This window comes from Vespa mandarinia, chromosome 22 (genome assembly GCF_050613455.1).
Source record: "Vespa mandarinia isolate Hongniang chromosome 22, ASM5061345v1, whole genome shotgun sequence".
Lineage (NCBI taxonomy): Eukaryota > Metazoa > Arthropoda > Insecta > Hymenoptera > Vespidae > Vespa > Vespa mandarinia.
In genome coordinates, this window is record NC_140831.1 from 156,103 (window position 1) to 174,510 (window position 18,408).

Consider the following 18,408-nt stretch of genomic DNA (forward strand, 5'->3'; position numbering starts at 1 on the left):
ATTTAATCGAACGAAGAAAAGAAAAAATACTTTATCGATATATTTCGTATACGAACGAATGATTTTCTAGCGTGACGAAAGATTTACTCGCCTTCGTCACGGTTTCAAACCGTCGTTAGATTTATTATCGTCGTTGCGTGAGAGGAGTCGCGTCGTCTCGATTTATTTCTCGTAACGCAACGTGTCGACGATGACGACGATGATTACGAGAAAGGCGCGGGAAAAACTCGAGCCGAGTCGAGTTACCAGCTCGGCCCAGAAATTAAGGACTCCGCGAGCGATTAATTTAACGCTTACCCGTGTCGAGTCATTCGCGTTCGTTCTCCCCCAACCCGTGTAGATTGGATCTTGAAAGCCCAAAGGCATCGTACACGTCACGATCTCCCTGGAAACGATCTCGTGCGAGTACGACGTTTTCATCGTATTCACCGACGACGCGACCTATTCCTACAATACGTTCGTTTTCTTCCTTTCGTTCCTCGAACGAGTAAACGAGTACCTTAGACGTATGCAAACTTCTTTGCGGGGGAGACAAACGGATTATGCGTCGATTAGCGTGCCACTTGTTGTAGCATATCTTGTTCGAGATACGCCGACGGCAAGAAGAAATAAAACGTCGTACGCGCGGATTACTCACGTTTAACGCGTCGGACGAAGCGTATTATCGAGCATGTGGCGATGATGTTCCTTGGTTGAGACAGGACGATGAAAGTCGATCAACAGGCACGTGTAAACTTTTCTCCTCGAAACACCGCACGCCGTTTCCTCTTGGTACTTCATCAGAAATTTACGAGATGTACCTGATCTTTGATCCCTCCCTTTCTCTCTCTCTCTCTCTCTCTCTCTCTCTCTCTCTCTCTCTCTCTCTCTTTAATCTCTCGTGATGGATATTTTGAAAATCTTTTTTACGGAGCGATATTCTGTCTTGAAAACGAAGACAAAGATCGACGATACACCGAGTCGATGGACTCTCTCGAGCCAGATCTTTATAATTAGAATCTCGATCGAGCCAGACGAAAGATTTTATTTTCTCTCGTAGTAGATATCTCGATTCTTGTTTTTGAACGCTCGCAAGATCGTCGAGACGCGGCCCCTGTCTTTCGAACTCTTTCGAAAAAAGACTGAATATCGTTGAGGAAATCACGCGATCTCTTCCGCGTTCGCAAAAAAGATACGTCAGTTGCGCGAAATCCGCCGACCGACAAAACGTTCGTGTCTTGAAACGGAGCACAGTCACGAAGAGACGGATCGACGCACGCCCGTCCTATTCTACGCTCGCGTGATATATTTATAGCGTCAAAATGGAGAAGTCCGCGTGTAAATCGTCCATGACACGATTTTCCGAGGCGATGCTCAAAGGGACTCGATGATTTACGAGAGAGATCTCGTCTTTCTTTTTTTTCTTTTTTTTCTCTTTTTCCTTTTTTTCTTTTTTCTTTTCGCAAACGCAAGAGGAACGGACAGGGTCCTCTTCGCTCGACGGTCAATGACAGAAGTGCATCGGATGGCTTAAAGACCGGCGCACGTAGTAGACTCGGACGGGAATCGTCTTAATTAGGTGCGATTAACCGAGACGCGGCGGTGCAAGTCTCGAACGGACAAGCAGAAGGAACAGAGAGAGAGAGAGAGAGAGAGAGAGAGAGAGAGGCCAAGAAAGAAAGAGAGAAATGGCTAAATGGAAGGAGAGCGAGACGTTAACGGAGCACGCGAGTTACTCGGAACTACGAGTAGTCGAGAGGCTGCGACTCGTTCGCTTGGTGACCATCGTAGCACTGAACACCGAGAGTAGAGTTCTCTCGAGCGAAGAGCGTAGGGCTTCGGCTTCGTGTATTCGATCTCCCTCCCTCGCTCCTCTCTCTCTCTCTCTCTCTCTCGCCTCACCCCCTGTCACCTCCCCTTTCTCTTCATCGCACTATTTTGTTCGCATCTTTTTCTCCCGCGCTAGCTCGACCTTCCACGTGTATGTTCACGTGGTGGCACGCACACGTTCGCCCACGTGGTTTCTGATGTTAGTTGGCATCAGTCGAAAAAAATGTCAGGACGATAAGGACGCTGATTCTTTCGCTACGTGCAAACTGTGCATCTGGTTTCTGCTGTCAGTTGGTGTTTAATGTTACGAGACACTCGAAAAGTTAGCGTAAATAAAATGTAAACATTTTTTTTTTTTTTTTTTTTTTTTTTTTTTTTTTTTTTTTTGAAATCATAACGACGCAACGATATATTGGAACTTTTGCTTCGTCGTTTCTTTTCCTTTTCCCTCTTGTCCGTCGAATCATTCCGATCCAGCGTTTTATACGCCGCTTTTTACGAAAGCTCACGTTGCCATCAAACAACTTGTTGATATAATTTCTGTAAACATACTCGTATCTCAAAGTCCTCCAAAGATCCTTCAGAACGTATGTTTACAAAATTGTAATAAAATTGAATGATATCTGAGCATATAGATAAGAGTACGCGCGATTCGATCCCGTCCTTGAATGAGATTTGAAACTACGTATTTGCAATAAGGTTGTACGGTGTTTTTGTTTTTTTCTCTTTTTCTTTTTTCCTTTCTTTCTTTTCTTTTTCTTCTCCGCTGGTTTATCCTTCGTTCGTCTGTGGTTGAAAATAATCGAGTAAACTCGGCGCGTCATTACAATGACATCGCATTCCGATCCACCAATGTCACTCTTCCATTAAAATATTCGATATGTCGCGTTCGATCATTATCTTTGTATAAGCATGTTCTTTCGAATATACTTATGAATGCGTTGAATTATACGTTAATTAGTACCGTCGAACTAGGTGAGAGATGCCTTGGAGTAAAAAGAAAACTTTCGAAAAAGTGGGAAGACGAAAGAATCCTTACTTTGCCTTAACTCGGGTCGCGTCTCTCGGCATTCTTATTTTTTACGAAATGCCTAAACTTTTCGATCCATCCTTTAACAACTTTCTTCGCTAACAATCGGTTAAAAGAGTTTTAAATACTTTCGATGAGATCTCTTAGAAAGATCTGGGATAGGCGACAAAGTACTCTTCGCACTCACACCCCTATTTCTCTTTTGTACAAGAGTGTACACTCGATAATTAATTTTTCGAACGCTCTTCTCTCTCTCTCTCTCTCTCTCTCTCTCTCTCTCTCTCTCTCGGGAATATAGGATTAAGGAAGAAATCGATCAATGATACGACGAGATGGTTTAAGTTAGGCCGACGAGAGGCCGTCGAGTTTATAGGCCGAGAGTTATCGGAAAAATCACCGGCGCATTCGTACGGAGCAAAACACTTAACGATTTCACGAAGCCTCGGCCCACGCATCTCGAATCAAATATAAATGCAAATCTATGAATACTCGCGTATAGAGTCGAAGCGCCGCGCCGACGGAGGCCGTGCATACACGGCGGTTTGACGCAGGGAGGAATTCTGAAGCGCGCCTCCTCGCTAATGCAATCGAATTTCGAGGACGTACGTACGTACGTACGTACCTATGTCTCCCAGTCGTACTCGGCTCGGCCGTTAATTTGATTCACAAATGAGGTCGTTAATACTTTTCTCCGCATTAACGTTCCCGGGCACTTCCAAGCGATCGCGACTGTTTTCTCGCAACCTCCTCTGGCTTAACACCGAGACGAATTCTTTTTTTCCCTTTTCTCGTTCTTGCGCAATCGGATAAAATTGAAAGAAGAAGAAGAGAAAGAACGGACGTTACGTCATAAATCTTGAAATCTCCATTGATCCGGCTCGGGATCGATCTAGACGATTACGCCGTGAGAAAACTGCTAAATGGAATTCCATTAACGGCCGTTAACTCTTTGCACGCCGATCGAATGACAAAACGAGAGAATTACACTGTCTCCTATACTGATATGTATGCGCACCTGTGCCCATTTACTTATGCGCACCGTGCGTCTGGCATTAAATGTCTTACAACGAAACAGACGCACGATTTCCGACGCGGAGACATTTTCAAGGATCTCGAAGGACGCCAATATCCTCCCTTGCCCGTTCGACTTTCCTTCCTTTCTCCGCTCGTTAAATTCTTTGCTAACTCCGTTTTATCGCTTTGTCGCGAATGTCTCTCTTTTTATCAATGGGACGAGAGAAGTTTACTACAACGAAAATCTTTAGTACAACGTGTTTGTAGGCACGTTTACGTTATTTTTTCCCTACGACATCTGAAAAACATGTGCTCGCGAATTCCCATAAGCGAGTCCTTTTCTCTTTTGTCTTTCTTCTTTTTCATTTCTTTTTCTTCCTCTTTTTTTCCTTTTTACCAACGATAACGATCCCTTATCGTTAGAGACTGGATGGTTCGTTTCGTAGAATAGCAATACTTTGATTCGTACGTACTCGTCGTTCGGAAATGAATTTTTCATCGCAATGCCGTTTAGCTGTTTGTGAATAAATAAGACCAGGGAAAGTATCGAGTACGGATTCGTTCGAATAAACGCAAAGCTTTTTATCGCAGCTTATATATGAAATAGCTAGTACACAGCGGTTAAACGTCATCCGACTTAACTCTCTATTTCTTTTATTACGTTTTTTCTTTCCTCTCTCTCTCATCCTACTCAGTCCATTCCCAGCCGCCACCGAAAGAAACTACTCTCGCGTCTTTTTACCTCTTTACCTCATTTTCGAGATCGGTCGTAGGTTATCGGTTTTCCGGGACTCTGTCGAAGAAGTTTCGAAAAAGAGCAATCCCTCGGGGTAGGAATACTCTGCTCGATTTGACGGGAAGAGCGAGCCGATTTGCTCCGGTAACGAGCGCGCGCGGTGATTACCTACCCTACCTACCTACGATTTAAAAAAGAAAACTTTTAAACTTTCCTTTCAACTATTTCCGTACGTTCGTCCGATCGAAAATCGGTCGTTGCAAAAGTCTCGTTAGGGTTAGGGAAAAAAAGAAAAAAATAAAGATACAATTAATAGATAAGAGATACGAGTAAACACGTATCGTAAAGGATAGTAGCATAGAGAAAAATGCTTATCGACTTATGTCGTAAGAAGAAAAGGAAAAAAAAAAGGAATAACGATAGGTTCTGTTTGATTAAAAACGAAACATAAAGAGGCATCCTTAATTTGGAAGGAATGCTCGATAGAACGGAATAACTACGAGGTTAGAGACTAACCTATTTGAAGAAGGAAAATATGAAAAACGTTGTGCTTCTTCTAGGATGAATGGGGAGGGCTGGGGGGCGGGGGGACTTTGGATTCTAGAGACAATATTTGTAGTAATAACATCTTGACGATTCCTTATACGCGTTTGAAGAACCTGAAGAGCCTACTCTACCTCCTGGAACGCCTTTCAGCGCCTCGAATAACGTCGTCCCTCGACGATGTTTGATTTGATTTTCTGTCTCGAAAGAAGCGTGACAAGAGTCTTATAGCGACTACGAAAGCTTGACTACTCCTACGCATTTACCAACACGAACATACGGTAGCTTAATGTGTGTACTTTTATTCGATTCGACGAAACGCGTCCTTCGAAAGGATCGCGTTATTAAATTCGTTCTATCTATCCGGATTCTAAGAATTCTTCGAAAGTTAGAGGATAGTAGTTGTCCACTTATCTACGAGAGATAATTACGACGTAAAGTTGGTTTTTTTTTTTTTTTTTTTTTTTTTTTTTTTCCCTATTTTTACTTTTCTCTATTCGAGCACCGGCCGAAGCGTAATCTCGTATACGATCGTTAACGTTGACAATTTTACGAACGACTGTGGAAAAAAGGAAGAAGCGGTTCTGAAAAAGGGAGGACCGGAGAAAAGACCCTTTTTCTCACTTTCGTATACTTTCCGCGTGTAAACGTTCTCCACACGCACGTGACGTTTATACAATATGCCTCCATAGAACGCATGCCGGTTGAATATTAAGTGCTCTCTTTCTCTCTTCTTCTTCTTCTTCTTCTTCTTTCTCAGCTAACTTAAAAAACGACTCGCTTTTAAATCATACGTCCTTAACGTATGTATATCGGGAAGAGGTCGACTACTTTTAGAGAAACGAGAGACACGTTACGAATTTCGTCGACAAAATCGTTTTTGTTTATTTCCGAAAGTAAACGAACACTTTTGTATATTACCTTTGATTCGTTGAACGTTAAGCGCTGCCGAGTAGACGAACGATCGCAAACCGCGAAAAGTTACTCGGCTTGAAAGGTCTACCGCGTCAAAGGAATGGAAAGGCGTGTTAGTTCTCTCAACAGGCATAACTTAGAAACGTATGCTGATGTCCGAGAAGCAACCTGGACGATGAAGTCGTACGATTTATTATGAATTTGCACGCCTCTCTCGGGTCCGTATATATATATGTGTGTGTGTGTGTGTGTGTGTGTGTGTGTGTGTCAGTGCCGTCGAGGAGAGGCAGGTGGTGGTGCCGCCTTTCGCTGAAGCTTCACGGAAATTGTTAGTACTTTTCTTCCGTATCGTCGTAAATTCGCTTTTTTGATCGAGGCACGACGTACTTCGAGCAATGCCATGCAAATTTTTACATTTCGTATCTCTATCTCGTCCGACTTGATTTTCGATCATCTGTTAAAAGTCGCATTTAAAAATGAAAGAGAACGTGCTCTAACCGAGCACCTCTCTCTTTCCTTCGCAGAAAGGTGCTACCTAAGGGCAGCGACATAAAGTCCGGCGGCTTGCATCGAGAACATTTGCGAACGAAACGAGGACTCGCCAATATATTCCTAGGCAATAAAATCGATATAGCCCTTTGTCCCAAGGAATCATCGATCAACTTTCGCCCGACAGACGCGCATTATGTTACTTTACTGCCTGTTTAAGAGCCGCAGTTAAACATTCGTAGGAGCCCTTGACCTCGCGCACTCTCCTCGTTTGCTCTCTCTCTTTCTCTCTCTCTCTCTCTCTCTCTCTCTCTCTTTCTTTCCTACCTCCCTCTCGGCCCTGTTTTGCTTTTCTTTGCGCTTAAAAGTACATCTCTTGACGCGTTAGAGATCGTCGACCTTAGAACGTTGAAAAAATAAAAGAAAGAAAAAGGTAGGAGAGCCGCGATAATAGATTCGATTCGCTCGATATTTTTCACGATCAATCGACGATCAATTTTATGCTCGTTAAGCAAACACATTTGGCCCTTTCCCGTCCGCGTGCGCGCGCGCGCGAGTGAGGGAGAGAAAAGGATGGTACGATCTCGTTCTGCTTTAAACGCAAAAATACAAAAGCCGAACGTTTTTCGTATGGAACCGGAAGCACTCTCGGGCTCTTCCGTTCGCTCTTCCCTCATTATCGTCGTTGTGACCGAGTCCACCTACTTTTCTCTTCCTTCCTTCACGTCGGTCCATGGCTCAGTTTCGTTAACTACTAGTCGTCGAATCTGACACACTTTTTCTATCTCGATTACCAAGATGTCGATTGATTAGTCGACGATCCCTTTATCCAAAATTTCCATCTTTTTCCATCTTTTTCTATCCCTCTAAGCTATCGTTAAAGTTTTAATTAAATCCGGCACTGATAGGAAGTGGCCTACACCATTGTCTTGCCATCTAGAAATAAACTTTCCTCTCAAGGTGATCAAAGTCGAATGAAATTCCGTTTTCTCGATGGAAAATCTAAAGGGTGAATTCCAAATTTTCCGAAATGCGCGATCCTCGAGAAAAAAGGCCTCTTTTCTATTTTCTACTCCATTCGTCTCTGATTTTCCTTCAGCATTTTCCTAAGCGTCGATCGCTCTCCCGAGGAAAAGGAATAGAAAAGAAAAAAAAGAAAATAATAATAAAACGTTTGCGGAATGTACTCCCTTTTTTCTATGCGCCGAGTCGGCGCACGCATAAGGCATATTTAAAAAATTCTATAGGATCAAGGACGGGCATACAGGATTATCTACTTCTGTGCTTTATTATTACTTTTTGTAACGATGAGATTATCCAGCCTCCAGAAGCAACGACCTCCTTCGATGCTTCTCTTTTTCCTTTTGTCTTTACTTTTTATCTTTTAATTAGCATATATAATCTCAAGCATAAAATAACGTACACGAAACACGGACGCTATGCTGAGGAGATTCGTGATCTAATGGAGTGTGTCTGGGAATGATATACATAAGTATCGTTCGTTGAAAATTCACATGTTAGTTAGATCGATTAATATTGTCGATGAAAATTTTCAATAAAATTCCTTTATATCAATTCTCTTGATTATTAAGAAATTCGAGCTAATAAAAGTAATTGCTTCGTTCGATTTATAAGCACGCGACGATGTAATTAATTAATCATGTAAGACGGCAATAAATATATGCACGTATGCAAATGAATTTTCACTTATGGATCCATTCAGGGTCGCGTTGTTTTTTTTTTTTTTTTTTTTTTTTTTTTTTTTATGATAACACGTTTACCTTCCCTCGCTTTTCTTTCTTTCTCTTTTTTTTTCTTTTTTCTTTTTTAAGGAAGTAAAATTTCTATATTTTTACGTCGGATTGTTCGGTAAGATTGAATGAAATGAAAAAACCAAATTTTTAAGTAGGTTTGCAAAGGGAAAGCAACCAGCTTTCGAGCGAGTAATTTCGATAACGAATTTCTTTCTTGTCTTTTTCTTTTTTTTTTGTTTCGTTTTGTTTCGTTTTTTTTTCTTCTTTTTTTTCACGCTACGAGCTCCCTTACCCAAGAAGACATCCTCTTCGTGTCGACGCTAACGTTTCCATTAACCTCGGTTTAAGGCCCGTGCGTGACTTTGACGAGGATCGAGTCCTCCCCTCCTTTTACCCTTCTTTTTCATCCCATATTATTCGGGAACACTTGGGAGGTCGCTCGTAATCGGCCTTGCGGCGAGCCTCAGATCCCGCTTCCTTCTTTTTCTTTTTCCCCCTCTCTCTCTTTTATTCTTCTTCCTACACTAGAGTGTATCGTAACACGACCACTTCGTATTAGACCACGGCCACGAGTTTAAGGGTCGATTTCCTCTCGATAAAAGGATCGAATGATAAGTGTGACCATTTAAATAGGTGACGGATGAAAAGTGTCCTAAAGTGAGTTTCATTTATATAATTATTTTGAAGGGTAGAAATAGGGTGTAGGAGAATTTACGAAAACGTGTTCGTTATCGAGAAACAAGTTTGGATGTTTGTAGCCTCGAGGAAACATCGCAGAAACGATAGGAGACGGATTCGGAACGGGGAGAACGAGAGAAACGAAATCGAATTTCGCTGAAACATGGTCGACCGGTGCGTAGTAAGCCTTCATCCGGTTTTAGATGTTCCAGCTCGGCCCTATTGTTGGCTACACAATAATTGCCGTTAGAGCAGCGAGTAATACGGGAAAAGGAGGTTCATTCGGCAACGATAGCAAGAGCTATTACGTTAAATGCCAGTAATTAAGCCAGCGGCTCTCCCTGCGACTTTCTTCTGATTTTGCTTTTACCTTTTTAGAGATGTCTCGCGCCACGGCTCTACGTATCGAATGCAAATTATTATCGATCGTATTGCATTAATAAACGCGAGTTAATAAATATTCAGGTAGATCGATTCGTTTCCAACATCTTCTCTTTTTCATTCTCCTTTTAAATAACGTCAGCACGTATCCGCGTCCACGCGAATCGACGATTGATTTATTATTAAAGTAAGTTGCACGTTATTTCAGTAGCACCCACGGATTCGTTCGTTCGTCCGTTCGATGCCGCTTTGTCCTACGTAGGATACGCTACGCTCGGCCTTCTAAATTTAAATATATCGCAAGGAAAAATATACGTCCGATAGCGCCGCGACGAACGTATTCTCGTCGAACCTAAACTTGAAATTTATTCGGTTCCCGGTAAAGAAAAGAAAAGAAAAGAAAAGAAAAAAAAAAAAAAGAGGAAAAGAAGATAGGTTATTTATAAAAGATAGAAAAGAGATTGTTAGAAAGTTTTTCGAAGCTTTTCGAGGATCGAGGAAGAAATGAGAACCACTTTCGTGTAATCGACACTCTAGAGAGAGAATACACAGCGCGGCCGAGGGCGTCTATTTCTCACGCTTAACTATTACCGTGTCAAGCTCGTGCCCGAGTTATTTGCGCCAAGAAGCATTACTTCGAGGAGGAGCCCTCGTGAATTTCGAAAAAGGTCCTTGAAACAAGAGAGAGAAGACGTTGATAACTTTCGTCGTCTCTCTTTCTCCATCGCACGTGCGTTCGAAGAGTTCGAATGTTGGAAATAAAAACGTCGATCGGTCGTAAAATATCGAAAGACGAAAAGTTTCGATGGTGGTAAGGGAAAAAATGTTTTTGCCAGAGACCCCGAACACTTGACGAGACTCGGCGGGAGAGGATTTACGCGGTCTCTCTCATTGGGTTTTGCGTCCCAAGCAGCATTAAGGAATCCTCGTTGCGTTTCGTCTTGCCCCCATTGACGCGCGGCGCCTGTCCGATCGTTTGCCGGACCACCCCGAAGATTCTCCGTCTCTCTTTCTCTTCTTCCACTCCAGATATAATCAAGTTTTTGCAGCAAACTTCATTTTTACGCGATCGTAAGGAGAAAATTCGAAAAAAACAATGTCCTTTCTTACTTGATTATTTCTCTTTGCCAAAGGACAAGGTCTTTTTCGTGCGGCGAAATTAATAATGATAATAAGTGTTCTCTGGCGAATCGTAGGTAACAATAGGGTGGGACGAAAGATCGTATGAAAATTGGTTGGAGATGCGTTTTAAGGAAGATCCGAAGAATCTCTTTCAAAACGGTCCAGTCCAATCCAGTCCAGTCCGTCTTTCTCGAGGCAAAAAAGGATGTATCTCGTTCGAAATATGTAATGTACGCCTATTCTACTCTCTCTCTCTCTCTCTCTCTCTCTCTCTCTCTCTCGTCCCTACCTTCTTTTCTCGACTTAAATTATGCGCCCTTATCTAAAGGGGGTTCGAAATAAGCTCGCAGCATTTCCCCCGCTAAATTTATTAGCCTCCTTGTCAGTTAAATAAATATCAAAGATATCTTGCTTGCTACGTACGGCCGCTAAATCTGTCGTTTTGGATGGCACCGGGGGAGTTTAGGAAAACAGAGGAAAAAAAGAAGGTTGTCTCGATATTTCGAAAGACGAAACTTTCCAGAGGCAGAAGAAGAGGAGAGTACGCGTGCCTGTTTTTCTTTCCAACTTTCCTCGATCACCCACTTCCTCGGTGGTTTCTCCTTTCAAATTTATCATCATTATGGATTCTTGGAGAAGGTTGCTCTGCCGATTCCACGTGCCCATATTTCAGGCCATGGACAGGAATTCCAATGGACTATCAAAGACTCTAAGGTCCGTTCTTTAAGTACCCACTTGTATAAATTGATCGATAATTTCCTTCGGACTAATTATAACGTAATATTAAACTTCGATTTTAGATTCGACGTGGCTCGAAATAAAGATGGGCGCGCGTGTTCCTTCCTGACATCTTAAATTGTTAAATGTAGATGCAACATCGAAGAATCTAGTTTCGGGTCGGAAATTTCAATATATCACGCGTAGATGTAAAGGTGGATACGAACGCGCCTCGTGACAAATACGAACGTCGCAAAGGAACGGTGCCGTGTCTACGAATCCCAGTGAAATCTTTTTAAATTCCCCACCGAGGCCAGTCTCTTAATAACCACCTATCGAGCCGAGCCAATTTCGATTTTGCGAAATTTTCTTCTGTCCCGAAGCTTCTACTTTTTATTTAATTTTATTTAAAGATTTAACTTTATCGTACATTTTTTCTCGTGAATTTTATTCCGGTGAATTTCTTAATCGCAACCGATCCTATAAACATCGTCGAAGATACGTAGGTAGATTCGCGAGGAAATAGTTTCCCCTGCAATGTGAAATTTTTCTTTTTTCTTTCTTTGTTTTTTTTTTTTTTTTTTTTTTTTTTTTCCTTTTTTTTACGACGAACTAGGTGAGGTACCTTCGATCGGCTAGAACGGAGAACGTGTCGGAATTCTAGGGTGTATTGTTCGTGACTTGGTACTCTGCCAGTTTCGAGCGTTCTGGTACACAGTAGCTGGTACCGCTTCCTCACCCTGGTAGCAGCACCTTATTAATGAGCTACCCATTTTCACGAGTGATTTACCGTTTCCCTTTGTAATTCTTCCTACAGTCTCCGCTGCTAAAGTATTTAATGCAAACGTTCTCCATATACTACGCATAACCACATTCTGTCATCCTCTTTGGCGCATTTGAGATACCTAAGAGAGAGAGAGAGAGAATGGTCTACCCTTGGTCTGCCCTTGGTCTGCCCTTGGTCTACCCTTATCGACCAAGCATCTCTTTCTCTCTCTCTCTCTCTCTCTCTCTCTCTCTCTCGTCGATATTGTTCCCACGGCGGGTGGACTTCTTTCCTTATTTTCCTCCTTCGTCCGTTGACGAGACAGCATTTGTCTCGTTTATGCGTTCGATGGTTAAACCACGCACGAGACAGAGAGTAGGAAATCGAGCCAAAATGAAACGACGTGTAGAAACGCGAGGGCCGAATAAAGCTTCGACGATTTATTTGTCTCGAACTTGAGAGAAGCGCCGATCTAAATATTTGAGAGCGCAGGAGCGCTCGAAGCGACAGGTAAAAATATTTTAGCCTGTGGGCGAAATAGATTGAGAAGTATCGCGTCGACGGGCGTATTTTCGTCGATGGAAAATATCGAGAGAAATCACGGTCAAATGAATTAAAGCGAGGGAACGAAGAAAGAATTTCGAAGCCAAGGCCGGCTAATCGTCCCTCGATTTTTTTCATTTATTGACGATCGCGAAGTAAGTATCCTGCATGGAATTCCGTAATTACTGGGACTAATCCCAGTATAACTCGTTACACATACAACTCGTAAATATCCTTAGGAACTTATCGAAAGAAACAATAACCGTTTCTAACTTTCCAAGTTAATTTCGATTTTTGATGTTAGTAACAGGTCTTTTTTCTTTCAATAACGAATAAATGAATTGTCGTGTCAATGAACGATAGTAGATGTCGAAGGAAAAACAATATCCGAGGTAGTAAACAATAGGACGAAACAAGCGCAGCGCACCAAACTCTTTCCAACTTTAACACGAATTAAACGACTCCCTCGGCGTTTAGAGCGACGAATAATTAATTCTCTTCATGCAGAACTCTTGTTATCGTCCACTTTCCTTTACTTCGTCCTCTTTTCTTCTTTCCGACACTTACCCGACACAAATATCCTTACCAATTAATTAGGGTCTGCCGTAGTGGAAGCTTGCGAGAGATTAAACGGGTGGCTTTTATTCCATCGCTCGGCCCGAACTTTCTTTTCTATACTCTATCCTCTTAAAATTTTACGAGATAATATTCAACGTTGAAAAAGATAGCGCACGAGGCACGATCGACGAAAAGATCGCTCTCAAATGATAGATAAAGTTAAAGGGGAAGGTTATATCGGCGGACGCTTCGCGTTACACCATTGGCTCGTGAGCAGGAAAAAGGGTGTTGCGACGAGGTGTACGCGCTTGTAATATAATATTTAGGTCGCGTGATCAGAAGCACGATTACGAACTGTAGCTCCTCCTTCCTGCAGAAAGCATGACGTCGAGCTTTACGACGGGCCACGAGACGGTAATGTCGCAGGATCGTAAAAGCAAACGGTAATTTTAATCCTACTGCGTAGAGTGCAGTAGAGAGAGAGAGAGAGAGAGAGAGAGAGAGAGAGAGAGAGAGAGAGAGAGAGAGAGAGAGAGAGAGAGAATTTTTGAGCAGCATAGAAAGCGGAGAAAGTCGACGCCTCGTTCGTTCAAAGTACACGTCGGATAGACGCCGGTGAAATGGCTAGAGATTTTAAGTAAAAGAAGGGAGAGAGCGGTGGTGGAGAATAGAGGAGCGAGATGAAAGATAGAGATAGAAGGCGAGAGATAGAGAAGGGAGAACACTTCCTTTGTAATACAGTTTTTTTTAGGTTAAGCGCAACCACGACGCGGTTGACTGGAAGAAACTTTCCCCCGAAAAACGAAAGGACGAAAAATAGAAAAACGAAAATAGATAAAGTTAAAACCAATAATTAATTCGGTCAGATCCTGAGGTTCTCTTTTTAATAAAAATTGCGTTTTGCTTCTATCCTCTAGTAATATTATTTACCTACTTCTTTCCATTTCTTATAATCTTATATATTTTCCTCGGTTCCTCGAAAGCTCGCGTTATTTTTAAAACGAGATGTTTGCGAACGAAGCGAAGAAGAAGAAAAAAGATCGACGTAACAAATGATTTCCGAGAGAAATTTCAAGATGGGCTTTCTCAAAAGTTCAAACTTTTATCTTCCTTTTTTTTCTTTTCTCAAAGTTCTTTGTTATCGAGGTACTCTACTTTGCTATTTATGCGATGATAGGGCCTTCTATGTGATACACGTATATATAATAGAGCCTTGTACGTTCGTTCGTTCGTTCGTTCGTTCGTTCGTTCGTTCGCACACACGTGCGAGTCGGGTTCAATTTATTTCTTCAACCGGGCGGAAATTAAAATCGATCATTCTCTGCTCGTATCTCGTCGAAATCGTCCCTTACCACCTTTCGCCTTCTTTTCTCTATCCCTCGTACGTTCTCTCGCGAGAAAGAAGAAGAAGATTGAAATTGCTCGAGAATCGAGAGAGAGAGAGAGAGAGAGAGAGAGAGAGAGCACCCTAAACAAATAACAACGGCCAAATTCAATCGGCAGGTTATTCGGCTCGGCCGAATCGTATCCACCGTTTTACGGAGCGGAACTGTACAACGAAATCCCCCGATATGCGAACGAGATCGAGAAAACGAAAAATGGACGATAATGCGCGTCTGGATCAGCCAGAGTTTCTTCTTTGTCTTTGAACAAAGAAATATAGACTTTCGGTGAAGTTTAGCACGTAGACGCGCGTCGTCTAGCTTTCGCGATAACGAAATGAAATTTCTACAAGAGGTGCTGACGGGGGGAGGGTGTCGTTCTGAAAACGATGGCGACCCGGTTTTCACATAATACGACTTCGGTACGACTTGGGTACGACGACGGAAATGCTGACCCGAACACACGTGGCTATGACTCCTGTCACCTGACAAAAGATCCCCCAGAACTGCCTTTCAAGGCATAACGACCTAATCTCTGACCTCCGATCGCTTCTCAAAAAGTTTCATAGAGGGGAAAAAAAAATCGTTATTGTCGATCTACGATTAGGAGCATCGGAGAGGAGCATCGTGCAAAGGGACGAAAGTTGAGATGTATCACTCGTCGTTTATTATCTAAGATGGATAAATTGTTAAAGCCAAATCAATTTACTCTATAGTTCGAGACGAAGAGAAATTGTTTCGTAAATAACGTCGTCCCTCTTATTTTCTTTTCTTTTCACGAAGGAAGACCTCGTTATTTCGTAGTCTATATAAGTCGCACATACCGAGCGACATGCCGAGAAAAGTAAGAGAGCCAAGGGTCGAGGAAGTGGCAAAGGGGTGAGTGCGACTAACGTCGCATAGGCCAGGAGGACCTCCGTAGACTTTACAAAAGGCTCTTATTTGCCGGGCTTTCTACTCTTACCCGGAGATGATAACGACCCGGTGCTCTCGCGCTTCTCCCTACAATAGATCCGCACTTTATACGCTATGCAAGAAATATATAACCTCTCCACGACTTCTTCTCGAGTAGACTCGAAGAGAGATTGGAAGAAACGATAGAGGAATTGTTGGAGAACGAATATATTAAAACCCATAATAACGTCGTTCGCTTCGTAAACACGTTTTTGAAAACAATTTAAAAGCGCAAGAGGCTTAAATCGCCCCTACGCATTTCGTTCTTAACTATCGTCCATGGAAATATTACGTAGAATGATGTACGTTGGCAGAAAGAATAAAAAAATAAAAAAGATAATAGTCCGCGACATAATAGGATCATTGAAAGTTGATTATTTAACGATTTTATTTAATAATCCCATTGTGTAAATCGTTTTGAATGAAACAACGAGGAGGCTATCCCTTTCCATAAGAAATTATTAATTACTCTTCAACCTACGCGATAATAGAGTTCTTACAACCTTTGGTCTTTCGCAGAAATGAAATATCTCTCGGCATTGTGGCATCTAAATTGTTTTCTCTGCTCCTTCTCGACTTTCCGAAGTATGACAAGGAACAATCTCCCCTCGGTAATCTGCGCATTGTTTACATTTAATTAGATCAGAAAAGATCTCAGAAATTCAGCGCTCTCCGAGAGACGGCAGAAACGATAACGAGTGGTTGCCTCTCCTCTTCCTCACTTGTCTTAATCCAGTTAATTCCATAGGGAAGTTTGAGATCAGCTCTATAAAACGACTTTTACTTATAGAATTTTCAACGTTTAGAACTTTGATATACCCTATAAATCCGATTATATTCAATTTGCGATCGACAATGTCTTGTTTCTCTATTATATACTACTGGATTTTAACGATTTTAAATAGAAAGGACATGTTTCAGCTGCAAACGTTGATCGATTCGCAATTTCTATCATGCCGATTTATTCCTAAATACGATTAATTCTTATTACATTGTCGATTCGATTCGATTCGATTCGATTCGATTCGATTCGATTCGATTTATTGGGAGATAAATAATAGCGAGCGTCAGTTATTCTTGCAATTGTATTCGAGTCATTTGCTTTTTCATTTCAGATAGCTAGAAAATCTCTTGCTCGCTTTCCCGTGTTTGGTCTCTTAACGAAGGAAAAGTCTCTCTCTCTCTCTCTCTCTCTCTCTCTCTCTCTCTCTCTCTTATTAATTATCATCTAGCACTTTCGCCCGCGCAACGATATCTTCATCGAATTCGTTTACAAGATAAACTTAGCTATCGCCGTCGACCGCTACGTTAATACGAACGAGACGACGATATATCTTTCAAGCTGTGCGTTATACGCTTGCTTATTTATCTCCTGACATTAGAAAATTATGAATAAATTCGAAGCCGCTTTCTCCCTATTATCGTGCATTCGAAGCCGGTGGTCATTAATCTTAATTAGGGACGATAGATGATATCGAGTTTCTTTCAATTAAACTACCAAACCCGATAATGTTGCTACGATTCTTCATTCGAACGATAAGAAGATCTATTGCAGAACCAACGTCGTTTTCTTAACGTTCTAAATAACTAAGGAAAAAGATAAATAAATTATCGCGATCGAACTATAGGGAAAATATAATATTATCGAATCCGATCTAGAACTTTGTTTTCAACGGGATTTAAAAAGTAGGGATGGAGACGAAAGAGTCTTGAACTTTTTCCTATCGTCCTTAGTTCCTTTTATTCTCTTCTTTTCCTCTTCGTCGTCGTCGTCGTCGTCGTCGTCGAAACGTTAACGGGAGCAAGCCACTAGAGTAGCTTCTAAGCCAGCTACTCTGAATCTTGGCACCTTAGCCAATCCACGATTTCCTTCTTTCTCGCTGAATGACCGCTTAAGAGAGTACTCGCTATCGATCGATCGTTAAGACGAAATAACGTTCGTAACTACTCGTTCGAATCGTCGCCCGTTCCCGTTTCAAGCTCACATCACGTTTCTCCTCGGCGTGCAAGTTTTAAAAAATGTACCGATTGAAGATTGCAAGGTAGGACGTCGAACGCGACGTTTCTCATTTTCGTTGATATACCGAAATCGTTGTGATAAAAGGTAGAACAAACGTTTCCCATATTTTCGTGGGAACAATAACCTCGATGCTCGACAACACTGACCCAGCGCCAGGGTACTCTTGGCACGTTGACCAATCGCGTCAGCGATTTCGTTCCACCGGGATTCCGTGTTTGCGGTTCCCGCCTGTCGCAAAACCTATGCCGACGGATCGTTTTCTCCGTAGAGGCCGCACATTTCCAAACTGCATACCCATCCCCGCTGTTGCCACTTTAGGCTCCGAACCCGGGCGCAAGGGTTGATTCGCACCGAATAACGGGAATACCGAATGACATTTGGTATATTCGATCGAAAACTTTTATCTCATGTTAACTTCTGATAACTTTGTTCGATACATCGAACATGAAAGATCTTTCTTTGGAAAGGGCGACATTTCGTGTCCGTAAAATACTCGCGTATAATTCTCCTTTATCTTTTACGAACGTGAAAAGTATTATGAGAGTTCAGGAGATCGACTTTGACGGATCATTTATCCGAGATTTTGACTCTCCGGTAGTAGTAACTGCGATAATGCTCTTAGTTATGTGTTATAGGTGGTCTCGCCTCGACACGTAATCTTGAACTTTGTCGTAACGGCATTAAATTTTATGAGACACGAAGTCCTATAACCCAGTGCTACCTTTGGAACAGTAATATGCATAAACGGATTGTCCCACAAACTTGTAAGGGTTAAGTTTACCATGACGGCTGATTAAAGATATTTTCCACGCTCCTCCTCGTTCGTCTGTCCTCCGTTTTGCTTTTCTTCGTTTCGATAGATGCGAAAAGATATATTACGAGAGATAGAGAGAAGAAGGAGGAGAAGGAAAGGGTAAAAGAAAATAAAAGGAGAAAACGGTTAAGAGCCAATTTCTTAATAAAGGTGAAGAAACCGTAAACGCATCCCTCTTGACTC

At 42.1% G+C, this 18,408-nt stretch overlaps 2 protein-coding genes across 6 annotated transcripts in view; one reads left to right on the top strand and one right to left on the bottom strand.

The window, feature by feature from the left end:
- The window catches only part of LOC146872285 (mediator of RNA polymerase II transcription subunit 20-like), a 63,394-nt gene that overhangs the window by 25,502 nt on the left and 19,484 nt on the right, over positions 1 to 18,408 (top strand). The window lies entirely within an intron of this gene.
- Positions 1 to 18,408, bottom strand: part of LOC118442793 (facilitated trehalose transporter Tret1) — a 45,254-nt gene that overhangs the window by 22,706 nt on the left and 4,140 nt on the right. Inside the window, exons 1-2 of one of the 3 annotated variants that reach the window (XM_035868913.2) lie at positions 1,716 to 1,765; positions 638 to 774 (exon numbers count right to left, since the gene is read on the bottom strand). The exons of 1 other annotated variant lie outside the window; for it this stretch is intronic. The gene's annotated coding sequence lies outside the window, so the exon portion shown is untranslated. One more of the 3 variants, XM_035868912.2, reaches the window with a different exon arrangement.